The following is a 12,446-nucleotide window of genomic DNA, read 5'->3' as shown; positions in this document are numbered from 1 at the left end:
TATTTTCTAGATCGAAAATCATTAGGTTCGAGTCCTAAACATCAACAGCTCCTATAGCCGACAAAAGTAATTTACGTTGTGCTGGACATGATTGCAGCACTTCCAAAGCCGACATTGTTGAGGGTGAAACAGCTAAATCCTCAACAATGTTATAATTCTGAGTCACTCTCGCATGTGGATTGAAAGCTAACTTTCGAAGTATACCCTTGACGGGTGGTTTTATTACCAAGTCTGGATTAGGTTTCTTGATCTGTAGTGGATCGGAACCGGGAGCTGAGGTTGATGGATTAGAATGAGAAGATTCTGCTTCTTTACCATCAATAGGACTTTTACTACCATAATCTTGCGATCGAGTCGCAATCCTAACATGGGACATCATCAGTATGGGTTCTTCATTGGCATTCGAGGATGAACCTATCATCTTACTGTCTTGAGCCGGAAAAGGATCCTTCAAAACAGCAGGAGTTAGGGAACCCTTGACAATCTTCGCAACCTCTGCACGATGAGGGCAATATCTTGTAAAATGTTCATCGTCACAAATGAGACAAGGATAATGAGGCTTGCGCTTTTCATCATTGGACTCTGCCTTTTCAAGTTTCTCCTTTGAACTTTTGTCCGTTTTATTCTTCTTCTTTCCTTTCTTCTTTCCTTTCTTCTTCCCACCAGATTTTGATTTGGCTGTAGATGACTCTACAACGTGAATATCGGCGGAGATCTCTGCAAAAGAATCTCCTGTTGGGGAATCAGGCAAGGTTATGATAGGGGAAGAATTCTTGGAATACTTCTTCTTACTTTTAGTGTTAACCGTGCCAATCATACCATCGGCGGCATGAGATCCCGAAGGAGCTGCAGTGATTTGATTTTGCTTGGGAAGATCGGGGATTTTTTCGTGTAACGTACCTGACTGAGTATAGACCAAGTCAAGGTGTTGTGCTTGAGCAATTACTTGCTCCTCAGTAACAACTCCGGCTTTAGCAACATCTTCAGTGATCTTCGGCAACAAAGATTTTACAAACCACTCAGCCAAGATCTGATCCGGAATAAATACCTTCACCAAATGCCGTCGACGTCTCCACTCATGAATATGATCTGAAATGTAAGTGGATGTCGATTGTTTTAGCGAAGTTAACAATTTCGTGCCATTGTCATATCGGACTGGTAACTGAAAATGAGTTAAAAACGAGGTAGCTAACTAACTAAAACTATAAAAAGTGCCTCGTGGTAACTCAATGTACCACTTGGCCGCGAGACCAATTAGAGTGCGCTGGAAAAGTCTAAGACGGATTGAATCATCTGTAATGGAGTTAGATGCACACCAGAGGTGGTAAGTCATCACATGGTTCGACGGGTCCTCTCCTGATTTACCTTCGAACTTGGGAATGTCACTGGGCAACTTATTCGGCATTGGCAGCCAAAACGAAAGATAATTAATGGGATCGTTCGTTAGGTGCGACAAGTCAGGTAAGTCCAAAGTTGTGATAAATGGTAACTGCCGATTAGGATCCCTAAAACTCTGGGTCATGAGACCAGCCCCAGGAGGAGGATATCCAGGATAACTAGGAATAGGAATCGCGTTCGGGATATTGTATCCTCCCGGAAAACCAGGATTAACCGGACCGTACTGGGGTTGTTGAGGTTGTTGATAAGTGTACCTAGGGTACGGTTGATACTGATAGACTGGCTGCTGCACAGCAGGACCAAATTGGTACTATCCCTGGTACGGTTGATAAGTAAATTGTGGTTGACTTGTGACAACCGTACTTGAACCAGGTTGTCCTATAGGTATCTGAACCGAAGTTTGAATCGCAGATCCAGACGGTGGTAAAGATGTCTGAGGAGTAGATACAGGAACAGTAGAAACTGGAGCTGTCGATACTCCAAAAGTAGGTGGGGTAGATTGAACAGATGTTGTGGTAGTTGTAGCAGCCGTTTGAGGCGGAGTACGAGGTGTACTAGGCCCAGGCTGAGAAACTACCGAAGGTATAGAAGTTTGAATGTTAGACTGGACTAGTTGCTGGGGTGAACCAGAAACTAAGGGTTGTCCAGTTTGAGATGACAACTACACACTTGGCTGCAATACCTGTTGAACTTGCGATGGATCCCACACTATATTCATTCCGGGGTACTGACCCATAACTGGTTGAGAATACTGAGGACCATAACCAGGTTGAGGGTAGGACTGATAATTGAAAGGTACATTTCCCGTTCCTTGAACATACGTTTGACCGGAGGGTGGTTGGAAACCTTGGTTCGAGTATTGACCTTGGGGTTGATACCCTTGAGGCACATACTAATACTGGGGTTGACCTTGAGGTATAAATTGATACTGGGGTTGACCTTGGGGTACATATTGAGTCTGGGGTTGACCTTGAGGAATGTACTGTCCCATAGGTATGTACTGTCCTTGAGGTTGCCCCCCAGATGCAAACTGTGTACCTTGAGGTTGCCCCCCAGGCGTTAATTGAGGCTGCCCCCCAGGCGGTAACTGGCCACCTTGAGGTTGAGGATTGGGAATAGAACCTGACATCATGAGAATGTCTTCTACGCTCAACGGCTTAGTACCATTGTTTCCAGTTAATAACCCTTGCTCAATGGGTTGAGGAGATGCTCCCGAAAAAGTACCAAAAAGTGACTGATACCCAGAGGGAACAGAAGGACCGCCGTACAAAAAAGATTCGGGCGATTGAGTAAACATGGATGACTGTCCTGACATATTTACGGGAGTATAAAAACCTCTAGGTGTTGGGTGATAAGGAGCACGAGGTGGTGAAAAACTTAACCCTGAGTTTTCTAAAAAATTAGTCAAAGAAAGATACCAAGAACTGCTCCTAGGTGGACTGTAAAAAATTGATTCATGCTCCCTTAGTTCAATAACAGGTTGATTTTCAGGGATAGGGATGCCTACTTCTTCCGGAGCAAGTTCTTCAATAGCAATAAGTCCAGAAGGAAGATCTTGGGTGATTACTCTTTCTACCCTAGGTGAACCAGGACCACTAGAAGTTGGAGAAACAAACCCCAATGTCGAAGTAGCAGCAAACTCACTTTCAGGCTCGGATATTTCAGGTTCCTCACCTATATCACTAGTAGATGAAAATCTACCAGCAATTTCGGAAACAGACACTAATTATGGATTATAATCTGCTACTAACAGTTGAAAATCAGGATGTACTATCAAAGAAGATTCTCCTTCCTCAGGTGACCCAACTCTACTGTCTCTAGGAGTTACGAGGACTTTCAAGCCTTCAAGCTGGCTCGGTACTTCCTCAGGAGGTTGGCCCCGAAGTCTATGAGACTTCCTCAGTAACTCAGCCACGTTTACAAACTCAGGAGACTGGCCCCGAAGTCTACGGGACTGTCTTGGTAATTCAGCCACAGTTGAAAACTTTTAACTACTTCACACACAAACAAAGTAAAATCTCAATGAAAAGCACCTAAAGTCTCTAAAGAACCAAAAAAATTTGAATCACACGCCTAAAGAATCTAAGAGATCAAACACACACAAAGAGTAACTTTCCGTACTAAAAACACTAGTTGGTGATGAAATCCAACGTCGCAGAGTTCAATACAGAAATGGCGGTTGGAACAGTTACCCCAAAAACCTGCTTAATGAATAGACTGGCACAAGTTTCTCCACTTAACTGTCTCGAGTGAAGAGAACCCCCCAGAAAATCCAAGTGAGTCTAGCCGACGTCTGCTCCAGGTACAGCGGGATCTTCCCACCACTGTCACCTCAAGAAGAGTCCTAAAGAATATGGCCACTAAGGTTACCAACTGAGACAAATATACCTAGGGGAATAGTCTACGATCCGATACGCATGCAAGGGCAGAGTAGCAAGCTCAATCCCCTTGAAGGCTCCTTGACATAATCCAAGGTTTACCAACAAGTGACCCCAGGCTCCTCGACAATGGTTAATCCGAGGTTTACCGTTTTTAATACGTGAATATCTGGCATTGTTCCCAATGAGGAAGGATTGATTTCCACACTGGTTCGGACACAATCTCGTGCTTCTCCTTTAAGAGGAGCTTTCCCAGAGCATAAATGCAACAATTGGATTTCTTCCCTACCACAAGATACAGCTACTTGCTTGTTTTTACTGTCTTGGAGAGTTAATTACTCTCCTACTCCAAGACACTAGCCTAAGCTAAGTTGGTGTATCAGAGCCCTAGAAATAAAAACGTTACTAGGTGAATTTTACTTTAAGCGTTAATTTTAGTGGTTTTTGTTTAAGTCCAAAGGTGCGGAGATGAAACTCGTGGTATGAAGACTCGACTCAAAATCACTAAAAATGCACCTAAGATGATTTAAACAATCTTTTTCTCTTCGATGAACGTCTAAACTAAGAAAGAGTTTGAGAATGCAAATACTTTGTAAACACAAATCTTTCTCAATTCAACAAATTAAAAGAAGAGTTTTTGTCCTTTTCCAATGCACTCAAAACGAGACAACTAGTTATTTCACAAAAATTTCCCTTTTTCGTTTCAAAGCACTCAATCACTACAAAACAAACTTTTTTCCAAAAGAGATTTTTATATTTTTAAATAAAACACTCAAAACTATGAAAATGACTAACTCTGAGATCTAAAAATTATAAAAACCTATTTGAAGTCAAAGCCTACTAAAAGTCTTTTTTAAGGATGTTTTACTTAGCTAGATGTAAGCTAAGGACCAATTTATGCAGAATCACAAATAAGTCAAGAACAACCAATTTTGTTTTCTTTTTGAAAATGAAAATCCAAACTCTCAAACACAAGTTTTTCGAAGTTTTGTAAAGAGAAAACTCAAAGCAGATTCCTCAACAAGGGGAGATTTCATAAATGGTCAGACTCATAAGAAGGCTGGTAGACACTAAGGTGATCTGAAGTCCCTATAGCTTCTAAGCTTAGAGCCACTACACAACCAAAATGAAAAACAAACCCAACAAGCAAAACTCCTAGGAATTTCACTTAAAACCCTAACACTAACGAAATCAATCTAAGGAAAGCCTCTGACAAGTTATATGCAGGTCTAGGCAGTGGATAACAATTTCTAAACAAACACTAAGCTGACTAACAGAGGAAATCTTAGGGTTTTTCAAAATTTTGACAGGGTCCGCAGGCCCACAGTTGACACAGGTGCGGTCCTTCTTTGTGCTAAAAGCCAAGTTGTGGGTAGGTAAGCACTGTGTCAAACGGCTAGGGTGCGGTCCTCTCCCAAAGCTATGAAAAACAAAAAATAACCCTGGATCTACGAACTCTACCCAATTTTACACACAACAAGCCAAAAACAGAAACAAAAACACAGTTTCTCAGGTCAAAGTAAAAACAAGGAAAACAATCAAGTCCCCAGTGGAGTCACCATTTTGTCACATGGAATAAGTCGATCTTGCAGACAAGATAGACCTTCATAGAATCTAAAGAAGACCTAATGAAAAGCAAACCAACCAGACAGTATCTTTCTCTAAATATGCTTTGATAAACAATAGCAAACAAGTGTTTTTAGGGGCTACCTTAGGTCTAACGCAAGCTTGTGGATGCCCTCGCTCCTTCGATCCAAATGAGCTCCTTTGTCGCGAATCTGCAAACACAAACAAGGCAAACAAATTAAATAGCACCTGAAAAGCCAATTGCATAAAACATATTTAACATGAAATTCAAGGAGTCCATGAAACAAATAACATGAGATACTTTTTGAGAAAAATGAGTTTGATTGTATTAATTTAAAAGAAGAAGAACTTTACAACCTTTGCCTTGACGTTGTACAAGCTCCTCCCAGGGTCCAGCAAGAAGTCTCCTCTACTTTGACAAGTTTCACTCACTTCTCAATGAAGCCAAAAAGGTATGTGATCTCTCCTCTTAAGCTCAACTAGGAAGTCCTGATTTCACCAGCATTTACCCTAAAAAATGTTTAGCTTCTAACCTCCTCAGCAACCAGCCCAATGCCTGTATTTATAGTGCAATGGAGGGAGGTTACTAGGTCCTCCTTCAAAGGGATAAAGCCCTCCTTCAAAGGGATAGCTCCTCTCATTAAGGGATTAGCTCCTTCTCTTTTGGGATGCATGAACCACCTCAGAGCAAACAATCCACGTCAAAATTCCTTCTAGAAACCTCTAGAATTAACCCAAAGTGAGTTTTTTAAGATAAAACTACCGCCTTTTGACTTTCACAGGGGTCCGCTCCTACACCGTTAGGGACAAAGTGGGCAGGTACATAGAAGGTGCGGGACCACAGGTGATAGTGAGAGAAAGTGCAGAACCAGAGTTACATTGATTTTTAATGTCTTTCTCTCATTTTCAAAGCTTGACTTGAAGAGCTGAGGTCTGAGACTTGCTTAGGAGGACAGTACAAGTGATGAGAGACCCATATTGACTACAAATAATCATGGTGACGATATTTTTGTGTAACAGTGCCTGCTAAGTTTTTTTATAGTAGTCCTTGAGGTAGCATCGACGATACCATCAGCGTGTGATCCAGGCTGCTGAGTAGCAGGAGAATTGGAAGTTCTCAGGGATTAGGTCGTATAGTGTGCCAGACTGCAAATAAATCAAATGTAAGTGTTGGGCATGATGAATAGATTGGTCTTCAATGACCACACCACCTAAGGCAATGGCCTTGGAAATTTGGAGGGGAAGAGATTTACAGAACCAATCTACTAGCAGATAAGCCGAAATGGGGGCCTTAACTAGCCTCCACCTACATCTCCATTCATGAATGTGATCGGATATATGGGTGGAGGTTCCTTGGCGCAAGGTAGTAAGAAGTTTTGTCTTGGTTTTGTAGCAGATGGGAAACTGAAAGTGCTTTAAAAATTACATCACCAAGGCGCCAAAGGTATTAACTGACACGTGTGGTAACTTAATGCACCACTTGGTGGCATTTCTAGTAAGGGTGCAGGGTAAGATTTGGAGCTAGATATTATCATCCACCGGGGAATTTGAGATGCGCCCATAGATAGTAGGTGGCGATATGTGTACCCAGATCATCTCCTTGTTTCCCTTTGAACTTCAGGATGTTGACAGGTATTTTGTGTGGGATTAGGGGCCAATGTAAGTTGTGGTAGATGGGGTCATTGGTCAGTTTTTATAGATTGGGAATGTCAAGAATTTCCAAACAAGGCAACGTATTTGGTGCCCCCGAATTTGACGAGGGTGATTACAAAAGACTTGAAGGACCTTGGGGTCCTCCCATCATATTGTTTCCAACAGGATACATAGGATTTGTTGGATAATAATTGAATCCTTTATGTGGTGGAACAATCATATAGCGTTGTTTTCAATAAGGGATGTTAGGCTGGGGATATAAGGTTGATTTCCCCTAGGATAAAAATTGCCCCTTTGACTCAATTGACGTTGAGGAGGGGGAACCCAAATGGATTGAGCAAGACCAGGTTGAGGGATCTCGCTAGCCATGTAGTTGGCCATCGACACATGAATGACACTTGGGTAGTCTACACTTGGAGTATTTATGTCAATTAACAACAATCCTGGCTAACCTATAGACGGAGGGGGTATGGTAATGCCCCCTGCCAATATGTGCATGTTGGGAACATTTCCCCTGGAATTTGAGCCTGGGGGTTTGAACTTAACAAAGGATTCCAACCAAAGGGATTGCTGAAAGGGCCCATGCTAACAACGTTATTTAAGGCATTGGCTGAAGGTCTGTGAGCAGACACAAAAGGGGCAGAAACTGGTATGTACTAGTTCCACTCATAGATGGTGTAACTAAGTTTCTCAAACTTGGCATAGTTTGGATAGCAGGGTAACCTAGCAGTTGTGTATTACTCACGATTGGTGTGGAAAGTGGAGGAGGATCAAAAATGTACACAAAGGCCCATGAACCATTAGTCCCCAAGAGAATGGTGGATGTAGGTATTGTGGAAGACATGGTAGGTATCAGTGCTACCTGAATAAATATAGGTCCCAGAGGATCAGTGAGGGGAGGATTATAAGGAGGAACAACTCCTTTAGTAAAAAATTCCTCGAGCAATATAGTGTCCTCGGAGGTGTTGTTTGATTCAAGGTCTGACACTGGAGACTGATTTCCCAAAGAGGGATAATCCGGGTCACCAAGGCTTAGTTGATCCTCTGCAATTAGTGGAGGAAGACCTTGTTGTTGCCGAGATTGACGATGAGGGCCATATGTAGCCACAGTGACCAATATATTTTATAAAACAAAATTATAGTTATAACAAACCAACACCTAAAAAATAAAAAATACTCTAAAAATAAATCAGCAAGAAGTCAGGGGATATGACTCTGTCTGATAACCACCGTTTGCTAGAGATGAAACCCACTATCACAATGGCTAAAAGAGAGAGCTGGCCAAATGTACAATTGCGATTACTCTTGAGCTTTGCCTAAACCTCAGATTAAGGGGCAAAGTACTCTCATGAAGATGAGCACCCTCCCAAAAAGCAAAGACAGAGTAGGTTCATCTGTTTAGGTACCAGGGAAGCCCACCCTAGTCACCTTATGTTCATCGCTAAAAAAGTCTGCCCACTATGGTTTCCTAAAATCACAAACACTACTGGGCGGGGGGGGGCATGGTTGTAGACAATACGCTATGTGGGTAGGATACCTGAGTACCTGACTTAGTGTCGATATCCCCGAAGGGATCCCCAACACATAGAATACCCAATGGATATAAAATCGAAGGCGGGCTACCTTCTCTCACATTCCAATGTTGTCTCACATTTAACTCTGCTTTGACTGGAGTGGTCTCGGGTAGTATGACTGCAGTAGGATTTTACCCTCTTTAATGACACTAGTCTTAGTTTTATGATCTTGGGAAATTAACTCAAAACTACCTAGCCCAAGATCCTAGCCTAGACTAATATGTGTGTATAATCAAAAAAGAGTTGTCAATTTCTTTTATTACAAGATAGATTTTAGAGGTACTTTATTGATGTCTTCAGAATGGGTGTTGACATATGTAGTTTTGTGTGACTCTAACACAAACCATGCACAAAATGATTTTCAATTTCAATTCGAAGAATGAATTATTTCTACAAAGAGAGAATCATTTATACATCAATCAGCACCATGCATCCACTGCAATAAACACAAACACAACTTGCAGACATGAAATTCTCTCTAACAACTAACCCAATATACAGATGCATAATCTAACCAACTAAACCAGAAGAAAAAAGAAAAAAAATTAAAAAAAAAATTCTTTTCTTGAAAAACATAAGAAATTAAGTTATTTTCCAAAAAAGAAAAAAAATGATCAAGAAAGAGGCAACCAAACACAATGCAAAGGCTGTAAACCTTTGAAACAGACTATAAGTAGCTTCCCAACCTAAGAATTCATAGATAAAATTGTTTATCAAGATATTGGATGGCTAATGCACTTCAGGAGAGGGTGCAGAGCATTAATGGCGGGACTAACGCTCTGTTCATAAGACTGGAGGGTGTTATAACTCACTATGTTGCACAATAGGGTGCGTTATAGGAGCAGAGCCTATAAACAATGTCATTTAGGGTCTAAACAATAGTTAGGCACAGAGGAGAAGGTTGTGCAATATCTTGAGTGGTTGGAATTGGTACCAAGAAGAATAGAAGGGCCTGGAAAGAAAGAGAGATTCAGGAACTTGAAAGGTAAAAGTTGGGAACTAAGTATAGTCCCTAGCGGAGTCACCAATTCTGCTATAGGGCTTAATGAATGGGTTTTTGTGGCTGGAATTCCATTTACACCATTTCAAAGGTGTAAATGGTCGATGATCATTCACCAGAGAAAGGATGGTTTGAACGGTCATTACCCCCTTATGGGGATTGAGGCGGGTTTGGAATAAGATGTTGTTGTTGTTGAGCAGGGAAAGGGTTGTGTAGGACTACAAGGGTCTAGCTAGTTTCCTTTTGAGCAAGAATATCTATGCATTCTTGGAGGCGCGGACATCGGTGTGTCGTATGGTCTTCTGCACAGATTTTGCAAGGGAACATGACGGATTTGTCCTTTCCACTGTCAGATTCTACAACATCTTTTTACTTGGGTTTGGATTGCTTAGTTAGCTGTTCTTTAGAAGGAAAGGTCTTTTTCTTATCCTTCCTGTTCTTGTCATTTGGTTTTTGCGTAGACTGTACAGAGTTCACCGTAATGATTGGAAGAGCAGTCGATTGGGTAGAAGTAGCAGGATCAATAGAAAACTGGGCAATGTGCCCAATAATTTTTTTTATAGTAGTCCTTGAGGTAGCATCGACGATACCGTCAGCGTGTGATCCAGGTTGCTAAGTAGTAGGAGAATTGTAAGTTCTAGGGGCATTGGGGATTAGGTCTATAGCGTGCTAGACTACAAATAAATCAAATGTAAGTGTCGAGCATGATGAATAGATTGGTCTTCAGTGACCACACCACCTAAGGCAATTTCCTTGGAAATTTGGAGGAGAAGAGATTTACAGAACCAATCTACTAGTAGATAATCCGAAATGGGGGCCTTAACTAGCCTCCACCTACATCTCCATTCATGAATGTGATCAGATATATGGGAGGAGGTGCCTTAGCGCAAGGTAGTAAGAAGTTTTTTCTTGGTTTCATAGTAGATGGGCAACTGAAAGTGCTTTAAAAATTACATCACCAAGGCACCAAAGGTATTAACTGACACGTGTGGTAACTTAATATACCACTTGGTGGCATTTCTAGTAAGGGTGCAGGGTCAGATTTGGAGATGGATACTATCATCCACCAGGGAGTTTGAGATGCACCATAGATGGTAGGTGGTGATATGTGTACCCGGATCATCCCCTTGTTTCCCTTTGAACTTCAGGATGTTGACAGGTATTTTGAGCGGGATTAGGGGCCAATGTAAGTTGTGGTAGATGGGGTCATTGGTTAGTTTTATAGATTGGGAATGTCAAGAATTTCCAAACAAGGCAAAGTATTTGGTTCCCCAGAATTTGACAAGGGTGATTACAAAAGACTTGAAGGAACCTAGGGTCCTCCCATCATATTGTTTCCAATAGGATACATAGGGTTTGTTGGATAATAATTGAATCCTTTTTATGGTGAAACAATCATATAGGGTTGTTTTCCATAAGGGATGTTAGGCTGGGGGATATAAGGTTTATTTTCCCTAGGATTAAAATTTCCCCTTTGACTCAATTGACATTGAGGAGGGGGAATCCAAATGGATTGAGCAAGACCAGGTTGAGAGATCCTGCTAGCCATGTAGTTGGCCATCGACACATGAATGACACTTGGGTAGTGTCCACTTGGAGTATTTATGTCAATTAACAACAATCCTGGGTAACCTATAGATGGAGGGGGTATGGTAATGCCCCCTGCCAATATGTGCATGTTGGGAACATTTCCCCCTGGAATTTGAGCCTGGGAGTTTGAACCTAACAAAGGATTCCAACCAAAGGGATTTATGAAAGGGCCCATGCTAACAACATTATTTAAAGCGTTGGCCAAAGGTCTGCGAGCAGACACAAAAGGGGCAGAAACCAGTATGTATTGGTTCCACTCATAGATGGTGTAACTAAGTTTCTCGAACTTGGCATAGTTTGGATAGCAGGGTAACCTAGCAGTTGTGTATTACTCGCGATTGGTGTGGAAAGTGGGAGGGGACCAAATATGTACACAAAAGCCGATGACCCATTAGTCCCCACGAGAATGGTGGATGTAGGTATTGTGGAAGACATGGTAGGTATCGGTGCTACCTGAATAAATATAGGTCCCAAAGGATCAATGAGGGGAGGATTATAAGGAGGAACAACTCCTTTAGTAAAAAAGTCCTCAAGCAATATAGTGTCCTCGGAGGTGTTGTTTGATTCAAGGTCCGACACTGGAGACTGATTTCCCGAAGAGGGATAATCTGGGTCACCAAGGCGATCCTCTGCAATTAGTGGAGGAATACCTTGTTGTCGCTGAGATTGACGATGAGGGCCATATGTAGCCACAGTGACCGATATATTTTATAAAATAAAATTATAGTTATAACATACCAGCACCTAAAAAATAAAAAATACTCTAAAAATAAATCAACAAGAAGTCAAGGGATATGACTCTGTCTGATAACCACCATTTGTTGGAGATGAAACCCACTATCACAATGGCTAAAAGAGAGAGATGGAAAAATGTACAATTATGATTACTCTTGAGCTTTGCCCGAACCTCATATTAAGGCGCAAAGTACTCTCGTGAAGACGATCACCCTCCAAAAAATCAAAGACAGAGTAGGTTCGTATGTTTAGGTACCAGGGAAGCCCGCCCTAGTTACATTATGTTCGTCGCTAAAAAAGTCTGGCCACTATAGTTTCCTCAAATCACAAGCACTACTGGGTGGGGGCATGGTCGTAGACAGTACGCTATGTGGGCAGGATACCTGAGTACCCGACCCATCTCCGATATCCCCGAAGAGAACCCAAACACACAGAATACCCAATGGATATAAAATCGAAGGCAAGCTACCTTCTCTCACATTCCAATGTTGTCTCACATTTAACTCTTCTTTGACTGGAGTGGTCTCGGAT

Source organism: Pinus tabuliformis, chromosome 2_2 (genome assembly GCF_031772625.1).
Source record: "Pinus tabuliformis cultivar Carrire ecotype Pingquan chromosome 2_2, CPIR1, whole genome shotgun sequence".
Taxonomy (NCBI): Eukaryota; Viridiplantae; Streptophyta; class Pinopsida; order Pinales; family Pinaceae; genus Pinus; species Pinus tabuliformis.
Note: the sequence above shows the minus strand (reverse complement) of the source record.